Source organism: Moschus berezovskii, chromosome 5 (assembly GCF_049115385.1).
Source record: "Moschus berezovskii isolate FMDL1 chromosome 5, NW_MosBer_1.0, whole genome shotgun sequence".
Classification (NCBI taxonomy): Eukaryota; Metazoa; Chordata; class Mammalia; order Artiodactyla; family Moschidae; genus Moschus; species Moschus berezovskii.
Genome location: NC_142464.1, coordinates 80,894,469 through 80,921,755, shown reverse-complemented (window position 1 = coordinate 80,921,755; position 27,287 = coordinate 80,894,469). Strand labels below are relative to the sequence as shown.

General features: G+C 41.0%; 1 protein-coding gene across 1 annotated transcript in view; it reads right to left on the bottom strand.

The window, feature by feature from the left end:
• The window catches only part of CRACD (capping protein inhibiting regulator of actin dynamics), a 278,521-nt gene extending 251,510 nt beyond the window's left edge, over positions 1-27,011 (bottom strand). Inside the window, exon 1 of the mRNA XM_055434331.2 lies at positions 26,811-27,011. The gene's annotated coding sequence lies outside the window, so the exon portion shown is untranslated. The remainder of the gene's footprint in view (positions 1-26,810) is intronic.
• Between the last annotated feature and the right edge of the window lie 276 nt (positions 27,012-27,287).

Here is a 27,287-nt window from a genome sequence, read left to right as displayed (position 1 = left end):
CATTTTTTATACATTTAAACTCAGGGCTGTAAGTCATATCACAGTCACATGAAGATACAGAAATTCAGCAAGGAGTGCTGGGAGGCGACGGGGGTACTGAAAGAGAGAAAGAGAAGGGAAAAAAGGAGGGAAGAGGAGAGCCAGGTAGAAAGAGGAAGAAGACAAAGGAAGAGTGGTAGAGGAGGGAGGAACATCTGAAATGAACAGTGTAAAAAATTCTGCCAGCTCCCGAGTCAATGAGCATCAGTACTATGAGGGATGGGGCAAGGAAATGTGAATTTGCACTGATTCTAAGGCTTACAGGTCAGTATTTTGCAAATAGCCGGGCCCCTAAATAGAAGTTGACTCCAGTTGCTGCTCAACTAAAGAAACGAGTAAAAAGATGGCTGCGATGAACCAATGAAAAATAGTACTTGACCTCCAATGCTGCACCTTCCTAAGGATTTTCAAGGGTAACTGCTCCTGCGTTTGTTCTGTGCCTCTCCCATTGGCTTTATTACCTTATCCAATAAGAGATGATGCCACTGTATACAACTTAAATGCCCCTTTTTACTATGTGAGTATTAAAAGGAGAAGAGGAAACCTATATTAATTAAGACAGTGTGACATTGACATAGGATAGACATACTGAACAAGGGAATAGAATCAACAGCCCAGAAGTAAACCCTCACATTTATGGTCAGTGAACTTTCAACAAGGGTGTCAAGACAGCCCAATGGGAGAAAGAAAGGACAGTTTCACATCCACATGCAAAAGAATGAAGTTGGAGTCCCATCTTAAAAAAACAGACTAAACTGGATCCAAGGCTTAAAATATAAGGGCTAAAACCACAAAGCTCTTAGAAGAAACTACAGGAATAAATCTTCATGACCACTTATTAGGCAATAGTTTCTTATATTTAACATAAAAAACATAAATATAAAATAAAAAATAAACTGAACTATGTCACAATGTAAAACTTTTGTGGTTCAAAGGACACTAAGAAGGAAGTGAGAAGAAAGGAAGTGAGAAGACCACCCACAGAACAAGAAAATATTTGCAAAGCATATATCTAGAATATATAAAGAACTCTTACAAAATAATTTTTAAAAAACCAACCCAACATGAACTTGGCGAAGAATCTCAACAGACATTGTTCCAAAGAATATATACAAATGGTCCATAAACATACAAAAAGAAGGTCTACCTCATCAGGCATCTGCTGCTGCTAAGTCGCTTCAGTCGTGTCTGACTCTGTGCGACCCCATAGACGGCAGCCCACCAGGCTCCGCCGTCCCTGGGATTCTCCAGGCAAGAACACTGGAGTGGGTCGCCATTTCCTTCTCCAATGTGTGAAAGTGAAAAGTGAAAGTGAAGTCGCTCAGTCATGTCCGACTAGTAGCGACCCCATGGACTGCAGCCTACCAGGCTCCTCTGTCCATGCGATTTTCTAGGCAAGAAGTGGAGTGGCTCATCAGGCATCAGGGAGATACAAGTCAAAATCATAGTGAGATACTACTTCATAGCCCTAAGACAGTTATAATCCAAAACACTCATAATAGTATAAATGTTGCAAGGACACAGAGAAACTAGAACCTTCATACACTGCTGGTGGGGATGTAAACTGGTGCAACCACCTTGGAAAAGCCTGGCCATTCCTCAAAATATTAAACTTGAATTACCACATGATCCAGCAATTCTACTGCTAGAAATACATCCAAGAGATTGAAAACCTATATCCACTCAAAAACCTGCACACAAATGTTCATTATATACAAAGTATAATATAAATTATTTACCCAATAGAAAAACATATTTATATATAAACATATATATTTATGAAAATGTAAGTATAAACAGAAGCATAATTTATGTCTCTTGAGCTTTCCAGGTGGCTCCATGGTAAGGAATCTGCCTGCCAATGCAGGAGATACGGGTTCATTCCCTGGGTTGGGAAGATCCCCTGGAGAAGGAAATGACAATCCATTCCAGTATCCTTGCCTGGAAAATCCCATGGACAGAGGAGCCTGGCGGGCTACAGTCCCATGGGGTTGCAAAGAGTCGGACAGGACTTAGCAACTAAACAACAACATACTATGAATCTTAGCCAGAGTTAATACTTTATCTGGACCCAGATATTCCAATTTTTAACCTTTTATATGAATTAAAGAAATATGTAAATACAAACTCCACTAATAGTAATTGTTACCATCACAACATATTAAGGTAGAGAAAAACAACCTAGATCTTCTATTGACAAGGTAAATACAATTTTAGACAGAAGAGCAAAGGTAACTACAAGAAGACTGACCCTTCATTACTGTTGCCAAGGAAACTCTAGTATTTCTCAGACCTTGAAGCAAGAAACCGTCTATCTGAAAAGATACCAGTCACAGTGGGCACACATCACTGTCATCAATATCTTTCTTACGAAGTATCAGTTTTCACTTTTCCTGGGTTATCCTAAGTTTCAGTTCAGTTCAGTCGCTCAGTCATGTCCGAATCTCCACGACCCCATGAGTCACAGCACGCCAGGCCTCCCTGTCCGTCACCAACTCCCGGAGTTCACTCAAACTCATGTCCACAGAGTCGGTGATGCCATCCAGCCATCTCATTCTCAGTTGTCCCCTTCTCCTCCCGCCCCCAACCTTTTCTAGCATCAGAGTCTAAAGTGAGTCAGCTCGTCGCATGAGGTGGCCAAAGTATTGCAGTTTCAGCTTTAGCATCAGTCCTTCTAATGAACACCCAGGATTGATCTCCTTTAGAATGGACTGGTTGGACCTCCTTTCAGTACAAGGCACTCTCAAGAGTCTTCGCCAACACCACAGTTCAAAAGCATCAATTCTTCGGCGATCAGCTTTCTTCACAGTTTATCCTAGTGCAAAAACTTTAGGGGAATAAAAGTCTTACCAAAGAAGTTACATGATTCTTAGAAACTGTGAGTATAAATATGGTTATTTACCTAGCTATTTTAATCCAGAGACTAATATGAGAGGGATCCAACTTTAAAACCTTACAAGGTCTTTTTACAAGGTAATAAAGACTGGCACAATGTCACACAGGCCACGTCAGACAAAGCATACAACTTCTGTGAACAGGGACTCATCAGGGAAACTGCCAAGCAAAAAAGTCAGTTCTCTCCCTGAAAGCCCAAAGGGACACCTGCCCATGGGGGTGCCTTGCATGCATGCACACACACACACAAACACACACACATCCGCACAGCCCCTAGGCTGCTCCCCTCCGCATTTACCCAGCAGGTTCTGCTCTGCAACAGAGGTAATAAACATGTGCAGAGGAGGGATAGGGGACTGGAAGCTAACAGCACTCTGTCCCCCATCACCACCACCACCACAACTGCAGCACCCAGATACTGTCCTGGGACTCATACTAGAGAATTTCAAAGAGGAAGAGAGTGATGTGACTAGATAGGTCAGGAAGGAATTCACAGGTGTTGTTAGACTGTGAAAATGGGCCAGATCCTGGACAGGGAGCGAGGAAGTGGAAGGGGCTGCAGGCAGAGCACACGTGTAGAAAGCATGGAACTGACAGGGACCAGTGGCTGCACAGAGCGGGTGACTGGAGACTGAGCAGAGGGTCCAACAGGAGAGCGAGAGTAGTGGGGGAGGACCTGGAATGGAAGTGGAGCTGGAGCCAGAAAGCAGAGAGCCTGAGGTGCCAAGCCAGTGACTTTTCACTGATCTTTCTTTTTGTGTAGCTTAAGGGAATCACGGTTAGTTCCTGAACATCTGAGTCTCAGTTTCCTTATCTGTAAAGTGACAGTTTAGGATTCGAAAGCAGCTATTAACTAACAATAATTCGCATAAGTCGCTCACCCATTATATGTAGAGCTGTGTGCTGCACTTGTACACACACCATCACGTTAATTAAGCCCCTTCTAGTCTCAACCTGCTGTGACTCTTTGAAAGAGTCTGCCTCTCTAATTGATTCTAATTCCTCCTTTGATATTAGGAGGTATATTCTCTCTTTATATTCTGGTATATTCTCTCTTTGGAGTAGGAGAGGAGAAACCAGAAGACACAGGCTCTTTGTTGCTCCAGCTGTATTCTGGCCGTTTTCTTCACAGGCTCATTCATTATGAGGGAAAAGGGTCCCCCATACATTATTCCTCCTCTGACATAAAGTGTTCCCTGGTGGAAGATATCTGAGGTTCGAACAGAACAAAAGCTAATGAGCACGTTAAACGTAGGAGGTCTCTAAGTCAATGCATCATTTTTCCCCTTGATACACAGAAACAGAGAAAGATACAGGGCTTCCTTCCCAGACCACGATCAGAAAGAGCTTACTAGTCGATCATCCTAAATCTCCCTCATAGCCAAGCTCTGCACATAGGAGAGCCCTGGGACTTTGCTGATGGACTATTCTTCTGACAGATTCTTCCTGGCGATTTCCTCCATGTTATCAAATGGTGGTGGTGTCCAGATGCTCCCCCTCAAAAGCCAATAAACAGGCCAGACTGGTGGAAAGGAAAGTTTATTTCAGATGTCAGCAACTGGGCGGGGGGAGGGTGGTGGACATCTGTCCAAAGGCCCACTCTCCCTCCCCCGGCCCCGCCCTGGGCAACCAGTAGGGCAAGAGGTTTTATAGACAGATGGAGGGAGCTACATGCAGAAACAGCACAGTTAGCTCTGACAGTCATCTTCAAAGTGATCACAGATGGTGTGACCAGGGTCATCTTGATTGTTTTACGTACAGTTTCAGGGTCCACTTGTTCCCATTTCTTTGAGACCAACTCTCAGAACTGTGGCAGCTTATGTCATGGGTACAGTCTGGTCATCAGGTAGTTAAATTTTTCCACCTGGGATTTCACAGGATATGGCTCTAAGACAGCTCACAGGATATGGGTCAGAATATTATCTATAGTCCTTGAGAAAGAACTAAAGGTCCTTAACTAGGCTTAATGACGTTACGATCATTTAGTCTCCTTTGACTATTTTCCTTTGTTTCTACATTTCTCACTTCTCTCATTAAACTTATTCTTTGACTAAAGTTTTCCACAGACAAGGCAGGGAGAGGACAAGGCAGGGGGCAAAGACCACAGGGTCCTGCTCCATTTCACCCATGCTCATGACTTAAGCATCATCTCCAAACTGAAGGCTCTCCATCTTAAACCATGATCGAAAGTAACAGATCCCAGCCACCAGTGTGACCATAAAGGCTCGTGCCAAGAGGTTCCAGAGGCAGTCACCTAGAGCCCTGGGGAGCCTACTGCATCTATCTCATGGCCTCCACCCATGGCCCAACAACCACCGCAGGTCGCCCCCAGCCTCGATGCCAGCCCTTGATGACTTCAGTTGTCTTCAAGGATGAAGAATCACTTCCGACGTCTGTGACCAGACACAGATGGCAAAAAAGGGCACTGCAATTTTTTGGCTGTAATTTAAACTTTTGGTGAATCTGTAAAATGGAGTTTCCATTCAGATGAGAGTAAGAAGCCAGAATGCATGAGATAAGGAATTTGTGGAAAATTTAAAAGTGAAAGTGGAGACTTGAGGCTGTACTTATGGAAAACCTGTGAGTGAGTGAAGAAACAAAGATAGAACGGCATCTCGAAGAGGAGGCAAGTCTCGAGAATTTGGTTTTAAAAAACTGTTTTACATTGTAAGTCGGACCTAAGGATATTGTATTAAGTAGGGAAAGAATCAGTGAAGAAAAGGAGATAATCTGAAGCCAAAGTTTCTCAGAAGATGGAGGTAATAAGGTCAAGAGAACAAAAACAAAGCTTGCTTTGGAAAAAAGCAAGCTTTTCTTCCAGAACACTAAGGAAGAGGAGCCTGGGTAATGATTAAGGGAGATGACGTGTATGCAACCACCTTGTGATGTGTACTGACCCCTCTAACATTAGTTATTATACTGTGCATGCTCAGTCACTTCAGTCGTGTCCAGCTCTTGGTGAACCTACGGACTGTAGCTCACCAGGCTCTCTTGTCCATCAGATTCTCCAGGACAAGAACACTGGAGTATTCTGGCAAGAATACTGGAGTGGGTTGCCATGTCCTCCTCCAGAGGATCTTCCCAACCGAAGGACTGAACCCACATCTCTTAACATTTCCTGCACTGGCAGGCAGGTTCTTTACCACTAATGTAGTTTTCACCAAATGCCAACAGAGCAGGCATTCAAAACATGTTTGTTCAAAAACACACCAAAAAGTCTGTTAAAATAACTGAGATCTAGGCATTTCCCTGATTGTCCAGTGGTTAAGAATTCGCCTTGTAATGCAGGGGACTTGGGTTTGATCCCCAGTCTGGGAAGATCCCACATGCCGTAGGGCAACTAAGCCTGAGAACCATAACTACTGAGCCCCTGGGATCCAGACTTCTAGAGAGACTGTATGCCACAGCTACTGAAGCCTGCACTCTCTGGAGCCCACATGCCACAACCAGAGAATCCGTGCCCCTCAGCAAAGACTCAGAATTACGCAACTAAAAAAGACCCAAATGCAGCCAAATAAATATTTTTTAAAAACATAAGATCTACAGGAAAACTTAGTGAGATAGTTATGGGTTTTGAAATGTTTAGAAAAAGAGAGGAAAAGCAAGTTGACACTGAATTTCCTAAGAAAAGCATGAGGTTAAATCATCCAAAATTGAAGGCATTGGGCTTCTGTGGTGGCTCAGATGGTAAAGAATCCACCTGCAATGCTGGAGACCTGGGTTCATTTCCTGGGTTGGGAAGATCCCATAGAGAAGGGAATGGCAACCCACTCCAGTATTCTGGCTTGGAGAATTTCATGGACAGAGGAGCCTGGCGGGCTACAATCCATGGGGTCGCAGAGTGGGAAACAACTGAACGACTTTCACTTTCACTTTGATATGTACAGAAAAGGTTTGCAATAACTGCTTTAAAAATGTGTAAAGTAGTCAAGAGCAATAAAATAAGTGACTGACGTTTTTAATTATTATTTTATTGGAAACCTTTTCAGTTCAGTTTAGTTGCTCAGTCATCTCTGACTCCTTGAGACCTGGCAACACGCCAGGCTTCCCTGTCCGTCATGAACTCCCAGAGTTTACTCAAATTCATGTCCATCGAGTCGGTGATTCCATCCAACCATCTCATCCTCTGTCATCCCCTTCTCCTCCCACCTTCAATCTTTCCCAGCATCAGGGGCTTTTCAGATGAGTCAGTTCTTTGCATCAGGTGGCCAAAGTATTGGAGTTTCAGCTTCAGCATCAGTCCTTCCAATGAATATTCAGGACTGATATCCTTTAGGATGGACTGGCTGGATCTCCTTGCAGTCCAAGGGACTCGCAAGAGTCTTCTCCAACACCACAGTTCAAAAGCATCAATTCTTCAGTGCTCAGCTTTCTTTATAGTCCAACTCTCACATCTATACATGACCACTGGAAAAACCAAAGCTTTGACTAGATGGATCTTTGTTGGCAAAGTAATGTCTCTGACAAATGATGATGGTCAGTCAAGGGCTGACAATATGAATGTGTTACAGAACAGAGAAGAGGGCTGGAGGCAGAGAGAACTGCTCCAGGAGTGCAACAGCTGGGACTGGGGATCTTTTCAGGTCCCAGGAGGGGAGTATCAGTGCGTAATGACATGCTTGCCCACGGAGGCCAGGCTGGGCATGAGAGGGAGTAAAACTAGAAGACCAATGCAATGGACAATCAGAACAGGGTTAAAAAGAGGAAAAACTCAGAATGACGGCAATAAAGAAAGATTACTACTCAGGGGGGATAATGGGACTGAAAGGTGAGAAGATTATGGTCAGAGAAGAGGTTTCATCCAAAAGGTTCGGAGCAACAAGTGCACAGAACCCTACGAGAGGATGAGCTCGATGCTCAATCCCGAATCCCAGGTGTCTCTACCCTTTAAACAGCACAGAGATACATAGAAGTACACAAAATAAGATCCACCAAGGCCAGGGTCCGAAAGTTTCAATCTACTCAGAATGAGCAAGTCCTTATTTACTTCTTCTCTTGTTGCAAGTTGGTGGGTGGTTTGGAATTTATATTAAATTATTCTTAGCTCTGGGACAGATGCTAACACATTACTGCAACCTAAGGAAGGAGGCCAAAAAATACTCAAGACTCTATAACCTGAGGCTAGGGACTGAAATGGCTCATTTCTTTTACATTGAAACATTACTTGATGCAGTAAAACTCCCAAATATCCTCTAAGGAAATAGTTGTTTCCTTATTACATTTTTAATGATACTGGCTCTCTAACCAATCAAAAACAAATACTCTACTTGGAGAAACTATTTATAAATAAGATTACACAAAAACAAAGTCATATATATAAAGGTACAAACACATTTATACACATAAAAAATTCAATAACCCTCAAATTATTCTAGCAAAGCAGTTTCATGATGTTTCATAAAACTTTTTAAAAAAATAAAGGTTCAACTGCATCTAAGAACAACTCTTGTAATCTAACAAAAAGACAAAAGTGTCACCTCCAAATTCTATACTGGTGAAACTATCTGTTCAGTACTGGGGACATGAAATTCTTGAGAACTGAGGCAGCACCTCGGGAATGGAAAGATAACATGATTATTTGATATACAGCTATATCTACTCCTGCTTTGATATTAACCTATATGTCAATGCTAATTCTATACTTGGAGTTGATTTCATGAATAAAAGTGGGCTCTTCTATGCACCCCTCTTATCAATTAAAGATGGAACTATTAATTGTTAGCATCTGGGCATCTCCACAGAGACATGTAAGGAAACATCACTAATTGTAAACTTTTTAATAACCAAATTATTTGTTTTATTTTGATTTTACTTACTAGACTTAAAGACAGGATCACATACTGAAAACTTATCCCATCTCCTCATACTGTTTCTCCATCTATCACACTGTAAGGACAACGTCCTGAAAATATGTATTGCAAGTTTTTTGTTACCTACTCAGCTTCACTTAACACCCCAAAGTCTTTGCCAGACCAAGAGAATCAACAAGGACACAATTGTGCTTTCTTCTCCTTGTCCTAAGAATGAGTTTGGGGAGAGTAATAAAGGAAATTTTCTTCATTTTAACAATGAAAACCATAAGCATTACCACATAAGCTTCAGGTGGTAAACAATGACAGTTCCAGTCAAAAAGGCTGATTGCTTGAGAAAGTTGGAGACAGCAGTTGCAAACAGATTTATAATTTAAAAAATCTTGTAGGTGGAAATGTGATGGATAAACCTATCTCCAAAAGAAATAACCAGAATTATTTCTAGTTACTAGTGAACTGGTGGGGAGATTTTCTCTCACCAACATGAGGCACCAGGACAAATGTACAATTACTAGATTTGGTACAAAAGTAATTATGATTTTTGCATTGTTGAAATTTGCTGTTTGATATTGGAATACATTCTAAATAAACATGATTATTAATGCACACTTCTCACTTTATACTTTTTTGCTAATGACTTTGCTCAGGGGTTGGACCAAGAAGAAGCTCCACAGCACTTCCCAAAGCCAAGCTTGCACCAAAAACAGGTCATGGTCACTGTTTGGTGGTCTGCTGTGGCCTGGTCCACTACAGCTTTCTGAATCTCAGGGAAACCATTACATATGAGAAGTATGCTGTGCAAATCGATGAGATGCGCTGAAAACTACAGCACCTGAAGCTGGCACTGGTCAACAGAAAGGGCCCAGTTTTCCGTGACAATGTCCGACTTCACATTGCACAACCAACACTTCAAAAGTTGAACAAACTGAGCTACAAAGTTCCGCCTCATCCACCATATTCACCTGACCTCTTGCCAACTGACTACCACTTCTTCAAGCATCTCGACAACTTTTTGCAGGGAAAACACTTCCACAACTAGCAGGAGACAAACAATGCTTTCAAAGAATCAGTCAAATCCTAAAGCATGATTTTTATGCTACAGAAATAAACAAACTTATTTCTCATTGGCAAAAATGTGTTGAGTGTAATGGTTCCTATTTTGATTAGTAAAGATGTGTTTTAGCCTAGTTATAATGATTTAAAATTCACAATTCAAAACTGCAATTACTTCTGTACCAACCTAACAGCAAAGAAGGAGATTTACAGGGAAAAGTAGGTGAACACCATGCTCAGAATATTACTGCTGAATCAAAGCAGATGAAAATATGTAAGAAAACCAGAACATGGGGTTACCAGCAAAGGTTTGGGAAGAAACATGAAGGAAAAATATATGAATGACCAATAGCCAACTCCACTCTATGTCAAATGCCCTGGTGGTAAGAAGCCTGATCTTGTTTTCTCCTGGAAGCCTTCATCAAACAGCATCAATATTACCATCTACTTGAATAGCTGAGTTTGTGTCTGCTGCTTGCTTTTTAATCCTCTTTCACATCCATATATTAATTCTTACAATTAAGAAAACATGTAAACACCATCAAGAAAGTGAAAAGATAACCCTTAGAATAAGAGAAAATAGTTACAAAATGTTGCACCTGATAAGAGATTGATATCCAGAATATATAAAGAATTCCAAAACTCAACAATCAATTAAAGCAAACATCTCAATTCAAAAATGGGCAAATGAGGGACTTCCCTGACAGTCCAGCAGTTAAGATTTAGCACTTCCACTGTAAAGGGCACAGGTTTTATCTCTGGTTGAGGAATTAAGATCTCGCGAGCCACATGGCATGGCCTAAATAAATAAATTTTAATGGGTAAAAGTAAGAGGGGTTCTGGGGAAGATGGCAGAGAACTGGTGTCCCCATCTAGAAAACAACTGCACTGCCAGAGTCTGTGAGACATAAATATCTGGAATTCTGGAGTCTGTTGAAGGCTTGCCAATTTCTAGGGGAAGACCTAAGCTGTAAATTATGGTTAATTTAAGTCAATTTCAGCTCTGAGCACCATGGCAGTTATCAATAGTATCAAAAAGAATAAGATACAACTAACTGAGGAGGTGTAGACTTGTACCATGAAAACTATAAAACACTTCTGAAAGAAATTAAAGATATAAATAAATGGAAACACATCCCACGTTCATGGATAAGAAGACTCGATATTGTTAAGATGTCAATACTAATCAAAGTCATCTAGAGACTCAATGCAACTTCTATCAAAATTCCAATAGCATTTTTTGGCAGACATAGAAAATTCATACCAAAATTCATGTCTCTAGGAGCTCCAAATAGCCAAAAAGATCTTGAAAAAGAAGAACAAATTTGGGAGATTCACAATTCTTGATTTCAAAATTTACTACAAAGTTATAGTAGTCCAAAAAGTGTAGTATTGGCATAAAAACAGACAAACAGACCAATGGAATACAACAGAGAGCACAGAAATAAACTCTTGTATATAGGGGCAAGTGATTTTTGACAAAGGCACTAAGAACATTCTATGAGAAAAGACCAGAAGACTGTTGGGAAAACTTGATACCTGTATGTAGAAAAATGAAGATGGACACTTACCTAACACCATATACAAAAATTAACTCAAAATTAATCAAGGAACAAAATGTTAAGACATAAAACAATAAAACTCTTAGAAGAAAACATAGGACAAGAACTTCACAATACTGGATTTGGCAGTGATTTCTTGGATGTGACACCAATGACATAAGTAAGAAAAGAAAAAATAGACAAATTAGATTTCATGAAAATGTTTTAAATTTTGTGCATCAAAAGATACTATCCACTCAGTAACAGGCAATCATGGAATGGAAGAAAATATTTGCAAATCATGTATCTGATAAGGGACTGATAGAATATACAGAGAACTCCCAAAACTCAAAAACGAAAGGGCAAACAATCTGATTCAAAAGTGGTCAAGTTCAGTTCAGTTCAGTCGCTCAAGCATGTCCGACTCTTTGCTACCCCATGGACTGCAGCACGCCAGGCCTCCCTGTCCATCACCAACTCCCAGAGTTTACTCAAACTCATGTCCGTTGAGTCGGTGATGCCATCCAACCATCTCATCCTCTGTCATCCCCTTCTCCTCCCATCTTCAATCTTTCCCAGCATCGGGGTCTTTTCAAATGAGTCAGTTCTTCGCATCAGATGGCCAAAGTATTGGAGTTTCAGCTTCAGCATCAGTCCTTCCAATGAATATTCAGGACTGATCTCCTTTAGGGTGGACTGGTTGGATCTCTTTGCTGTTCAAAGGACACTCAAGAGTCTTCTCCAATACCACAGTTCAAAAGCATCAATTCTTCTGCACTCAGCTTTCTTTAGAGTCCAACTCTCACATCCATACATGACTACTGGAAAAACCGTAGCTTTGACTAGACGGACCTTTGTTGGCAAAGTAATGTCTCTGCTTTTTAATATGCTGTCTAGGTTGGTCATGGCTTTTCTTCCAAGGAGCAAGCATCAAAAGTGGGCAAAGGACTTGAAAAAATATTTTTCCAAAGAAGACACAGGAATGGCCAATAAGCACTTGATAAAGTGTTCAACATAACTAATCATTAGGGAAATGCAAATCAAATCCACAGTGAGGTATCACTTTATACCTGTCAGAATGGCTATTATGAAAAAATAAAAGACAACAAGTGTTGGTGAGGATGTAGAGAAATTGGAACCCTTGTTCACTATAGGTCAGGATGTAAAATCACATAGCCACAGTGGAAAACAATAAAACTGTTCGTCAAAAAAGTTAAAAATAGAATTACCATGTGATCCAGCAGTTCATTTCTGAGTATATATCCAAAATAATTCAAAGTAGGTTCTCAAAGAGGTATTTATACATCTGTGCTCACAGCAGCATTATTTACAATAGCTAAAACATGGAGGGAACCCAAGTTTTCATTGACGAATGAATAAACAAAATGTGGCATACATATACAACGGGATATTAATTGTTATAACAAGCAATCACCAGTGAAGCTGTGGAGAAACTGAAACACTTGTACATTGCTGGTGGGAACTTAAAATGGTATAGTTAGAGAAAGATAAATATCATGTGGTATCGTTTATACGTGGAATCTAAAAAATTAGTACAAATGAACATATTTACAAAACAGAAATAGAGTCACAGATGGAGAAAACAAACAGGGTTATTACCAAGACGAAATGGGGGGAGGATAAACAGAGATTCGGGCTGACATACACACACTACTATATATAAACTAGATAACCAATAAGAACCTACTGTATAGCACTGGGAACTCTGCAATACTCTGTAATGACCTATATGGGAACATAATCTAAAGAGTGGATACATGTATGTGTATAACTAATTCACTTTGCTATACAGCAGAAACAAATACAACACTATAGAGCAACTACACTCCAATAAAAATTAATTAAAAATAAAATAAAATGGTATAGTAAGTAAGTAAGTAAGGGTTAGTCACTTCAATCATGTCCAACTCTTTGTGACCCTATGGATTGTAGCCCTCCAGGCTCCTCTCTCCTTGGGATTTCCCAGGCAAGAATACTGGAGTAAGTTGCCATTTCCTTCTCCAGAGGACCTTCCCAACCCAGGGATCAAATCCAGGTCTCCTGTACTGCAGGTAGATTGTTTACCATCTGAGCCAGCAGGAATACAACATTGTAGATCAACAATATTCCAAAAAAAATTAAGTAAAAATAAAATGTTATAGTCCCCATGAAAAACAATTTGGCAGGTCCTCAAAAAACTTAAACAATGAATTACCATACAATCCAGCAATTTCACTCCTACCTACATATCCAAAAGGATAGAAAGCAGGGACTCAAGCAGATACTTATCTAACAATGTTCATAGAAGCATTATTCACAATAACCAAAAGGTAGAAACAACCCAAATATCCATCAGCAGATGAATAAACTTTATATACATTTTATACACACACACACACACAGTGGACTCTTCTTTATAAAGGAATGACGATCTGATAATACGCTACAACACAATGAACCTTGAAAACATTATTCTAAGTGAAGTAAGTCAGCCATGAAAGGACAGACATTGTATGATCCCACTTCTGTGAGGTACCTAGAATTCACAGAGTTCAGAGACAGAAAGTAGAATAGAGGGTACCAGGAGACAGGGGGGATGAGGAGTTATTGTTTAACAGATACAGAGTTTCTGTTTGGAATGTGCAAAAGTTCTGGATGTGGATAATGGTAATGGTTGCATAACATTCTGAATGTATTTAATGCTAATAAACTGTACATTCAAAAATGGTAAATTCTGCTGTAAATATTTTACCATAATAAAATATTTTTAATATTTGAGGGAAAAAAATAGAATACTGAAAATTAATGTAATATAATGAGCAAATCAAATATATACATGACCTATTAGTATAGTATCCAAAAAGAATTTCCTTTCTTCTCTCCCTCCTTTCCTTCCTTCCTCTTTCTTCAGCTATACCAAACAATTAAACATTCTAAGGAAGAAAGATTCATAGGGAAGTCTAATGAGAATTTAATTTTAAAAAGATAAATCATATTGTAAGGGACTGGCAGAATGAGGTAATCCAGAGCAGGGATTATAAACAATCAGCAGGCAGAACCAAAGACCAGGTGATATTTCTATCTTCAGTAAAAGAAAATGAGGAAAAGACAAAAATGTGCAAGCGCCAAATTTGTAAGTCGTTTAGTTCTAGAATAACTCTTTGCAATTATCTTAAGGATAAGATGAGTTAAATAATTCAGGTGGGGCCAGTCTCACTGGCTGTGAACCATAAGGCAAGGAGACAAGCAACACCCTGGATTCCATGCCAGCGGAAGGCCAGAGATCACATCTTACACCATCTCTGAAGGTACAGCTTATCACTCCAGCTTCCCAACACTGTAGACACAATTTGAGGGAAATCAGTTCAAAACTCTATGTGACCACAGGGGAAAGGGAGGGGGGTGGGATGAACTGAGAGATTGGGATTGACATATAGCACTGGGAACTCTGCAATACTCTGTAATGACCTATATGGGAACATAATCTAAAGAGTGGATACATGTATGTGTATAACTAATTCACTTTGCTATACAGCAGAAACAAATACAACACTATAGAGCAACTACACTCCAATAAATATACACTACTGATGACATGTATAATATAGAGAACCTACGTTATAGCACAGGGAACTCTACTCGTTACTCTGTAGTGACCTTAAATGGGAGGGAAATCCAAAAACAGAGGGGATATGTATTTATGTATAGCTGATTCACTGTGCTGTACAGTAGAAACTAACACAATATTGTAAAGCAGCTATACTCGAGTAGAATTAAAAAAAAAAAAAACACTCTATATGAACGGTCCTCAATAAATGGCAAATCCAGATTTCCCAACCTCATAGTTCATGTTCAAGAACAAGACAGTCGTAAGCACCCTCATCTGCAGATTATTGCTCAGCTGTTTCACATCTCCAAGAAAAAGGTTTAGGGTCCAAGAAGAATGTTTGCATTCTTCTGCTTTTCACTTGATTCAACAAAAATCATCTATAAAATAAACCTGAAGACCTCAGGAAAGAACCACCTTATTAAGTAAGGATTCTTTAAAAAAAAAATCGTAACACCACTGTTATGATTATAACTGGCAGAAATGGTCTCCTAAGATGCATTCCAACTCTAATTAAAACACAGCTTTCCCAGGGCTCTCACTTAATTTTAATTTATATTAAAATAGAAGAGTCATTCGATATATTGAACAGCCATCCTAAATCTAGTGGTTTAAATGCCAAGCATCTTCCCTTTCCATAAGCCACAAGCTTGAAGATGGATAAAGGGCTGAGGGATAACATTCGGGATTACCCACCCACACAACAGGCATTTTTCCAGAATATGAAGAAAACTGTTTCCTAAAATGAGATTATGCTGTGCTTAGTCAAGCTTTTTCAAAGAAGCAACGCTAAAAAGAGTCTGCCCATCAACAGCCATACTGGCGGACGTAAATGAAACTGTAAGAACATCTATTTGGAAACTGACTTTAATCAATGTTAAAGAGCTATAACTTTTCACTTAATTATACTGATGATTTAAGATCTGGAAGAAATTCCATATTGTTCCAAGGCTTCTTCCACTTCATTCAAAGTTCTCTAGGTTTCTCTGTCTAGAAAGTTCTCACTCCACTCACTCAGCATGACTTTCCTTTTAGCACTTACCGCAACCTGACACTGTGTTATGTACATATTTGCGTACTGTTTCTTGTCCCTCTCTCCCACCAGGATGTCTCTGCAGTTCCGGGGCCCTGGCTGTATGTTTGCTCTCATATTCCGGCACCAACAACAGGACCTGGCACAGCCCAAACCCTTGGAAGCACTGTCTTTGTTTACTGTTTGACGGATAACTCTTGCTCTATGCTTTTACTTGTTGTTGTTCAGCTGCTAAGCTGTGTCTGACTCTTTGAGACCCCATGGACGGCAGCATGCCAGTCTTCCCTGTCCTTCACCATCTCCCAGAGTTTGTTCAAACTCATGTGCATTGAGGTGGTGATGCCATCCAACCATCTCATCCTCCATCGCCCCCTTCTCCTCCTGCCTTTAATGTTTCCCAGCATCAGGGTCTTTTCCAAAGAGTCGGTTCTTTGCATCAGGTGGCCAAAGTATCACACAAGATTACTGGAGGCTCAGAGGAGTAAAGTGACTCACCTGTGGTCACTAGGCTAGAGGGAAAGTTGGCTTTAGAACCAAGCTTAACTCCCAGTCATTCTTCCAAAGTAGATGCAATTATGCCACTCCCTGCTTTCGATAGCTCCCTGTTGTTCAAAAAATGTCAGTACTCCTTGGCCTTTCAAATCTCTCCAAATGTTGCCTGATCCACATGTCTGGGCTGGTCTCCTGCCATTCCCTTCCATGTCTGAATGCTCCTGCCACCTCCATGTCATGACTTCATGCTTGCTGTATCCTTGCTCATTCTGTTCCCTACCTCTGGAATACCTTTCCACCCCCTCTCCATCTGTCAAAATTCTACCCCTCCTTCATGACCCAGCTCCAATATCACTTCCTCTGTAAGCTACCTCCTTATCTGTCTTCATCCTGTCCTCCTTCACCAGAACAGTCACTCCTTCATCTGAGTCCCCACAGCCCTGGGATGTTCTCTCACAGCACATTTTACATTCTTGTCTTTCTTCTCTGCTAGACTGAATTCTTCACATTTATATTCACTAGCATCTCCACAGTACCTGGTATGAACAGCTGGGTCAGGGAAAGGAGGAGGAACACAGGGGACACATGCTACCCTTCCATGTTCAGTATGACTCTCAACATGACAACAAGCATTCTGGCATACCAAACGACTATTCCAATGACCCAAATTTTAGAAAAAATCAGTTACTGCTAGAAATGGGACATGACATCAAACATGACACATGAAATCAACTAGTGACTTGTAGAACATCATCGTGTGTTCATTCATTCTGCAGCAATGTTAAAATGCTACATTCTTTTCTCAGGCTAGAAACTACAACAAAAGTTCTCATTCAAGTGACCTGTATTCCCTCAACCTTTGTTCTTTTCATGTTATGTCCACGGTGCCTAGTCCACGGTGCCCAGCCCATGGGGCGCAACACTCAACACACATCTGCTGACGTGAGATAAACTGAGTTTATACAGTGACTCAGGCTGCACAGAATGTGGGTGGTTATGGGACTTTTCATTAAACTTCATACTGCAGGACATAGTTATTTATTTTTGGCCTACTCCAAGGTAACCATTCAAAGATCGCTATCCTGTTTTGATTCTAGTACTTATCATCTACCTGGGTTGTTTGTAACAGACAAAAAGCACAGGAAAATGATAATCTGGAATCACTTTTATAAATCACCCTTCTAGAAGTAATTGTGTATCTTCTCTCAAACTCCAGAATGCCCCTATTAAAAGGGTAAGCTCATGCACATTACTACCTAGTATGGATGATCAGAATAATCGAAGTGTCAGAGGTGGCCTGACAAAGTTGTTGTTCGCAAGTTGTCACTGCTAACAAACAGATAGTGACTTACTACTCTGAGTGGGCTGGGGTGGGGTGGGGGAGAATAGATCTGAGGCTGCATAATGTAAACTTCTTTAAGATGTTAATCTGAGCTATGTTGATTAGGAAAATAAAAATCTCAACTAGAAATAACAAACTGGGTCCTGAGGGTTTTTTTCTTTTTTTTTTTTTCTTTAATTTTTATTGGGGTATATTGGTTTACAATGTTGCATGAGTTTCAGCTGTAGAGCAAAGTGACTCTGTTATACAAACACAGATATCCACTCTTTTTTAAGATTCTTTTCCCCAATAGGCCATTACAGAGTATTGAGTAGAGTTCCCTGTGTTAAGTAGGTCCTTATTAGTGATATATTTTATATATAATAGTGTGTATATGTCAATCTCAATCTTCCAATTTTCCTCCAGTTTTCTTCCTTTCTATCTTTGCCAATTAAAGACTATTATGTCATAAAACTGACAGAAAGCCCCAATGGGAGGCCACAGCCTTAACACCACCCAATCCTGGCTATTTCTTGTTCGATTGGAATATCAGGCACATCCATAATTAAGAGAGGGAAACTAACAGCCTGTAAGTTCTTCCTTTGGAACACAAATGGAATACAGCCCTAAAAGCTTGCTGCTTTGTCCTCAAGGGTCATTCAAAACTATCTGAAATCTTCACAATAATGTACCCATTTGACTGATCGCCATATCTTATTTATCCCAGAGTTACAACTGCTAATGTCTAATTTAATGTGTTTTTCTCAGAACTAAATAAAGCTATATGGCCTCTGACCTATATAAGAAGGTAAAATAAAGCCTAAATATCAGCATTATAAACGAAACAAAGTCCCCTCCTACACACACACACACACCTGGCATAATACCTAAATATGCAATGACTCAGGCATTGCATATGCAACATATGATAACTGTCAGGCACTAAATGGTCTTCTAATGGTTCAAAGAGTTCCCATCTTCCTGAACACCTAACCTATTAGCAGGGAGAGGTTACAGGCAATGGAAAGAACTCAGCTCAGTTACTTAACCTCTGAACTTGGGTTTCTCATTTGTAAAATGAAGGGCTGGTCTAGAACACCACCACCCAACAGAAATATAATGCAAGCCACATCTGTAGCTTTTATAGTAAACATAAAACACAAAATTTTCTAGTAAACACATTTTCAAAAAAGTTAAAAAAAAAAGGTAAAATTAACTTTAATAACGCTTAAGTTAATCTGATATAGTTAAAACATTATTTCAACATGTTAAAGTATTTTTAAAATATCAATGACATATTGCACTTTTTTTTCATACCAAGTGTTTGAAATCTGGTGTGTATTTTATACTTAGGGCTCCTCCCAAGTTGGACAGGCCACATTTCAAATGCTTTAATAGCCCATGGGACCAGTGACTGTACGAGACAGCACTCATCTAGATGATCTAAGATATTTCACTTGACACTAGATGTAATTTTAATAAAGGGCATAAGAGATTTATAGATAAAGTATGCTTAGAAAAACTATAAAGTGTTTTCCTGGATATTCTCAGTCTATTCATTCCCATTCAAAATGGTGTTTTGCTTTATTAACTTGCATTTTTTAACTCAAATGGGGTTAGATCTGCAAACGACTGAGTAGGTTGTCTGTTCTACTGTCAGCCTTACCCTTTTCTCACTGAGTCACTGTCCTACAAACTTACAAGGAAGCTAAGAACATTCAAGACAACGTACAACTGCTGACTGAATGAGACTTCCAAAACCTCAGAACTAGAAAAAACAACTGTTAAAAATGGGAGTTCAGCAGAAATGACAAAGAAAATGATGTGACCACCTCGTTATCTTCCACATATTAAGACAATGCTAGGAAACACAAAAGTATGCATGCTTTTGTAGTTGTTTCTCTAATTATTCAATATCCACTGAAGAGGATCCGTGCTGCTCCTCCCACACTGTCTTGCTTATTAGTCCCTTTGTGATCAACGATCTGCCTTCGCCAGATGGCTAGTCCAGGTTAAGAGCGCAATATGAGATCAGAGAACAAAGCAAAGCTAACTGGCCTTCCCAGGAATTGAACCTGTGACCCTGACCTCATTAACTCTAGAAAACAGTTAACCCATCACAGACATGCCCAGGCAGCTGCATCTTAAAGAGTGCCAAGCAAGCCCACGGCATCTGTCACAATGATACTGTGGTAGAGAAAAAGTCACTCTACATTTATTAAGAACTTTTCAAAATGAAGAAAAGACAAAATGCAGTCATTGAGGGCAGCTGGAATTCATCAGCGGTGTCTGACCAGCTCGGCTGAATTCATCACAAGCTTCCCTAAGAGTATCATCAGCTGTGGCCCTGGCCTGAGACCACAAATGGCTTTGACAATGGGATCCTCATGCTTCCTCTTCCAACAACAGTGGTCTTGGGGGCATGGGCTTTCCTTTTTATTTCTCCCCGGGGGGGAAACTGTGGGTTAACAATTACACATAAGAATTTTCACAGATTATTTACTGAATCCGGCTCATCTCAGATTTAAACAATAACTGAGTTTCTCTGTTGCCCTCCTCAATCACACATGCTCCCCTTCTCCCCTGTTAGTGCCAGCCAACCCCTCCCCAGGGGAGTGAAGCAAGGCCAGTGGACCTCTCGGTCGGCTATTCCTACCCTTCCTAGTAAAAAGCCATTTTTTTTTTTTGCAAGTGTTCCCTCCTTTCTTGTTCCTGAGAATACTTCTTCTTAGCAGCTGGTATCTGCTCTAAATTCTAACAACCTGTCCCTAGTGAGCTGAGTGCTTCAGTTCAGTTCAGTTGCTTAGTCGTGTCCAACTCTTTGCGACCCCATGAACCACAGCACTCCAGGCCTCCCTGTCCATCAACAACTCCCAGAGTTCACTCAAACTCATGTCCATTGAGTCGGTGATGCCATCCAGCCATCTCATTCTCTGCCGTCCCCGTCTCCTCCCACCCCCAATCCCTCCCAGCATCAGACTCTTTTCCAGTGAGTCAACTCGTCGCATGAGGTGGCCAAAGTATTGGAGTTTCAGCTTTAGCATCAGTCCTTCCAATGAACACCCAGGGTTGATCTCCTTTAGAATGGACTGGTTGGATTTCCTTGCAGTCCAAGGGACTCTCAAGAGTCTTCTCCAGCAGTGTTCACTTCCAATTTAAATATTTCCCAAAGTGTTTCAGGGATGTGGCCTCTGTATCTTTTCCTCAAAGATACATTTTTAAAACAGTACCAGCTTCCGAAGTAACTTTATTAAAATTTCCATGCAAACTTCAAAGTATACTGTTTCAAAAACTCTACAAACATCTGGAAGAGCTGGTGAAGATTTTAAAATCGGACTGAAATAATTTCTGCATTTCATTTTTGACATTTTACACAGAATCACCTTTCCACATGCAAACTCAATATAAAAGCTGTTATATATGGTTGTTTTCTTTGCTTTCTTAAATATTTCTGATGTGACCAAAGCATTCAACGCGCTTCCCAGGTGGTTCAGTGGTAAAGAATCCACCTGCCAATGCAGGAGACGCAGGAGATGCAGGTTCAATCCCTGAATCAGGACGATCCCCTGGAGAAGGAAACGGCAACCCACTACAGTATTCTTCCCTGGAGAATCCCATGGAAAGAGAAGCCTGGCGGACTACATTCCATGGGGTCACGAAGAGTCGTACACAACTGTGGAGACATACACACACACACAAAGCATTCAACATCTCTTTAAGGTTTTTACTCAGTTTTTTCATTTCTACAAAGTTATTTAAGATTATTTTTAAATTTATGGATTAAGGCTGCAAGGAGATCCAACCAGTCCATTCTAAAGGAGATCAGTCCTGGGTGTTCATTGGAAGGACTGATGCTAAAGCTGAGACTCCAATACTTTGGCCACCTCATGCGAAGAGTTGACTCACTGGAAAAGACTCTGATGCTGGGAAAGGTTGGGGGCGGGAGGAGAAGGGGACAGCAGAGGATGAGATGGCTGGATGGCATCACCGACTCAATGGACATGAGTCTGAGTGAACTCCGGGAGTTGGTGATGGACCGGGAGGCCTGGCATGCTGCAATTCATGGGGTTGCAAAGAGTGGGACACGACTGAGCAACTGAACTGAACTGAAGAGTTTGTAACCATGCACTTCTCATGTAACTGGAAATCATACATATATGTAGATCCAAATTTGCACATGTATCTGCCTCAAAGGCACTAGCGCAAGTACACATCTAAATTGATTTTCCTCTTTTTATCTCTAAGAATGTTCTCATCAAGAATAAAAGTAGTACAAAATGTAATGAGAACCCAATCTGCCTGCCTGAACATAAAAAAATTAGTGATCATTCAAGAGCTAGAATGTTTTTTGATGCTCACAAAAACTATGCCAATCCACTGAGTCAAGAGCTACACAAAAGGAATAAATTAATAAAATAAGCATAAAATATAAGCTTTATGAAAATTATACACAATTTCAATAGAAGCAAAAGGAATTTTTGAGGGTTCATCTAGGGATAAAATCTGATGTCCAACAATAACTGAAACAATATACTCACTTTAATCTTAAGAGAAAATGATGGTTGAGGAAAATATGTGGTTTCGCAAAACCACGAAATTGCTGTTCTTTGTCCAAAATATCATCATGATCTACACAAATTCTGATTTTAAAAACCTGTCAGTTTTGAAAACACCAACCTTAATTCAACAAGCAAACTAGTTAAACATACCAGTGAAAGTTTAAAGCTAAATGCACGTGGAAGCCATATTGCAAAAGCAGGAGTGTATTTATATATCTTTAAGCACCTTGTAATTATCTTATTTATAAGACACAATCCTATGCTTCCAACCAGACAACAAAAGAGCCTGAATCTGTCAGACATAAATGGGAAAGAAACAGTGAGATCTGCCTTTACACTGTCACATGTTTCTAAGTCCTATTTATAAAATATATTTCCTTAATTCTTTCTCACAATATTTTTAAAAGAGGAGAAAAGTCCCAGGACCACCAAAAAAATTAAAATATTACTAAAATTTTAAGAAACATTTGCAAGGAACTGAAATACAAAAACAAATTAATAGTACAGTTAGTGGTGGTTTCTTACAAGCACTTTACAAAATAAGTACTTCAACTGCCTGGTGAGTTTGAAACAAATCAATATACTATACTCTTTGTAGCTCTTAAGTCTTCATTTTGTGCCTTAACAAAAGCCAACATTCATTTGTAATGAAGTCTTTTTATAGTTACACGGCTATTTCATGTCTCTTCCAAAGATATATTAAACCTTTGGGTGTTCAATAAAACTGACCAATTAATTGACTCTATCATAAAAACCTGAGAAGCTATTACAAAATGTTTACATCAAAGACCAGCCAAAGTCAAAATGAAATACTGGTCTATGCAGTATGCTTTCTTACTAACTTGAAAATTTTCTTCAAATGAGTCATTTCAAAGGAAACTGCAAAAGATGTACTACAACAGGTAAGTTCTCAATATTGCCATTCAAATTTATCTACGAGAAGGAATAATACATCTTCAGAAATCACTGGGAGAACCTGAGAACAGAGGGTTGGGGCTGGAAGAGCAGAGAGCTTTGGGGTCCAAAAGAACTCTGAATTCTTGCTTCATCTCTCACTAACTTTATGACCTTGAGCAAGTTCATAAAACCTCTTTGAGTCTTAATTTCAATTATCAAATGGAAACAGAAGACCTTCTTACAAGGCTGTTACAAGCACTAAGTTAGATAACGTACAAAAATAGACTGCTTAGCACAGTATCTAGAGAGTAATAAATACTGAATATACGGTAATAATTACTAAGAAATGTTTAAGAATCTGTTTTAAGTGTAATTTAACATTCAAATTTCAGAAGATTTTCTAAATAATTAGAAGGAAAAATAGGTTCAAAAAAAGATTTGTCTTTAATGCACTCATTAACCTGCTTATCCTTAACATTAGTGCTTTTCAAACTGCAGGTCCTGGTGCATTAATGGGATGTGAAATAATTTAGTGTATCTTAACCAGCATTTCTAAATAAAATAGAATGAAAAATATAAAAAACGAACTGTTCACATAGCAAGTCTAAGCATTGATTAGTGACTTTTTTACCTAAACACATTTGTAATGTATCTGTATACCAGATGGCAAAGTAAAACATTTATTGTGCAAAAAAAAAAAAAAGAAGTTTAAAAGCCACTGCTTCATTACAATAATAAGAATAATCAGCTGACACTGAATGCTTAGTTTCTGCTAGACATTGTGCTAAGCATTATGCTAAGCTTTGTGCTAAGCACATTATTTAATTTGATCCTGCCCCAAATCCTATAAGGCAAGTAGGTACTGTTACACCATTTTACAGATGAGAAAACTGAGACTTAGACATATTAAGTCACTTGCCAAAGATGCAGAGCTAACAAGTGGTAAACCCAGAGTTCAACTTCAGTCACCTGTCTCCAGAACTTTCCCATTCAACCATTCCACTTAGCGGGTGGTAAGATATAACTTTTCCTTATGTAAAAGTTATTCAAAAGGTAGACTTTTTCATGAGGTCTAATTCAAGAGAGATTTTGTGGAGGTGCAGCATATCGGGGAGAAGACAATGTGACTCAGAGATGAAAGCACCAGGCATGAGGTCCCCTTCTGTCCCTGGCACTATTGCTTCAGTGGTGAGGAGCTGGCAAGTCATTTAATCTCGCTGTGTCTGGATTTCCTCACCTACAAAACAGGAATGATAGTATCTGTCCTGCCTCCCCACAGGCCATTGTGAGAGTATTTGTACCTATAACAAGCGAAATGTTCTACTGTGCTATTCAGTTATATGAGATGATCATTAACCGACCCAAGGGGCCCCGGTCTTCATAGAAACATACATAACACATGATCAAAACAGGAAAGTCACCAGGCTTTTATAAACTGTACGTGCAAACAGTCCATACAGTTCTTGGCACACAACAGGCCTTCAGTAAATGTTAATTAAACTAAAAGAAGTAAACCAATTCAATCTGTATGCATGTTTTATCCATTTGCATTTTATTTTTCATTAATTCATTCTTTCTTCAACTATTTATTGAACAGCTAGTACGTACCAGACTGTCCCTTACCATGGAGAATTTCTTTTTTTTTTGGCCATGTCACACTGCTTGCAGAATCTCGAGTTCCCTGGCCAGGGACTGAACTTGTGCCCCTGCTGTGGAAGCACCAAGTCTTAACCACTGGGCCACCAGGGAAGTCCCCTACCCTGGAGAATTTCATATTAATTTCAATTAATTTTCCCAAAACTGTGTAAGGGAAAATTGTAAAATACAACTTCCTCACCTAGCGATAATAATAACGTACATTTATTACAGTGCTTTATAGCTTGCAAAGAACTATGTGGAAGCTTTTGTTTCTCACACCAACTGCCTAAGTGTGTCAAGTCAGTATTATCTTCCCAACTCCAAATTCAGTGCTAAGTGACTGCTAAGTCTTTAGAGTGAAAGTTTCTCCATTTCAGAGGTGACTGTAAATATAGGGGTTTGGAAGAAACTACCTTTTAATACTGGAAAAGGGCAATCTAGTAGCCTTGATTTTCTTCCCTTGACATATCTGAGTTGAAGTAATGAAACCATCCATATCACTTTACGTAAGATGCATTTTTCAAAAATGTTTCTTAAAAAAATCTGCCTTTGAAATTTTTTTTCTTACACGTTAATTTTCTGTTGAATATATTCAACCAGGATTCAGTTTTCTCATAGAATAAAGGAGGGAGTGGTGGAAGCATCTTTCCTTTGTTGATTTTTTAAAATTACTCAAAATTAATTGTTGTTTTCAGATTCCTGAGTCACATTACAATGCCAAATAATTGTGAGGCATTTTATATATAATTCAACAACTACTACAGGTGATTTTTACAGAAGAATGATGATTTAATGACAACTTGATGAACTGAAAATTTCCTACAGGATATTGACTAAGAACCTTTTACTGAAATTGCCTTATCCTTTGTATTCTAACCACTCCCTCTCCATCAACACCACCCCCCCTCACACACGCACTCCCTCACCTACACCAGATCAGTTTCCGGGCAATTATTCTTAAAACCATATTAAAATTTCACAACACACGTTCATAGTTACTAGGTTTTCTGCCCCCTGCCACCCCGCCCATCCACTGAATCCATGTGTCTTTTAAACATTTTTTTTTTTGTATTGTCTCTTAAAATGTAGAATTCAGAAAACGATTACGATGCCTCTATTCTGAGAACACCTCAAATGTAACCCTCTGCCCTTCTGTTTACTGATAGCAGAAATAAAAGCCATTCCCCACCCACCGTCTCGGTAGGGTTAGGAGGTCCAATCTCGCCACTACAGAGCTCTGCAAGAAAGAACGGTTATAGAACCAGGAAAACCATCGCAAGAACCAGGGGGAGAAGATAAGGAAAACACATTTTTACATCACTGGCAGCGTGCAGCCTCCCGGCTCCAACCCTTGTAAACAGGGAAAACCTTTGTCTTGCCTCAGCCATCAAACTGGTGGCTCATCAGAACTGGGGCAACAAGAGTTTGTGCGAAATGGCTCGGCAGAGGTTAAACAAAGCAATGCAGTTGGGGCGGCGTGGCGGGGGCGGCGGGAGGCAGGGCTGAGCCGGGTCAGCGCCCGAGATCCCAGACGGCGAGGTCTCGCTTTGACCCCCGCCGCAGCCGGGACCCGAGCCGGAGACCCCAGGACCGGATGCGCGGCGCGGGAAGGACAGAGGGAATTTAAAGGTCCCACGCTTTCGGCAAGTTACCGGGGGCGCAGCCCGTCCGCAGGTTCCTTGCGAGGGATCCGGAGCCGCGCACACCACGCGCCGGGTGCCTCGGGGAGGGTCCGCGCCGCACGCGCGGGGACACCGCCCCGGAGTCCACGACCCGCCCAGCCGAGCGCACGAACCCAGGGCAGGGGCAAGGTCGGGAGTCCCGGGCCGCCGCGGGGGCCTGGCCCGGGGGTCGCCAGGGAAAGGGAGAAGCCCGCCCGCTGCACCCATTGTCTGGCTCCGGCCGCGGGCCGGGAGGGCGCTCACCTGACGTCCCGGCCGGGAGCCGGGGCCGGGGAAGTGGCTAGACGGCGATGGCGATCCCGCGCGGGCGGCGGGCGCCAGGGCAGTGCCCGCGGCGCTCCCGCGGCACCAGCAGCCTCCGCAGCAGCACCGGCGGCGCACCCGCCTCTCAGGCGGCCACGGCCTCCATTGCTCTCCCCGCCGCCGCCGCCGCGCGGCACTGCGAGCCCGGCCCCGCGCGGCGTGGTCACATGCTCCGCCCGCGCCTCGGGCGCTCGGACCCGCGCCCGCCGCGGCCCCGCCCGGCTTCGCCCCTCGACCGCCGGGCGCGGCCGCGGGACCTGGGGAGCCCGGTTTCCTTTCGAGCCCTCCGGGAAAGGAGCAGCGGGACGGCTCCCTTCCCCTGGGGGTGGTGGTGCCCAGAAATCGGAGCTGATCACAGGCAAGGGCGTGGGATTGCTCAGTGTCCTCTCCACCACTGCCGGGGAGGGCCCGGCTGAC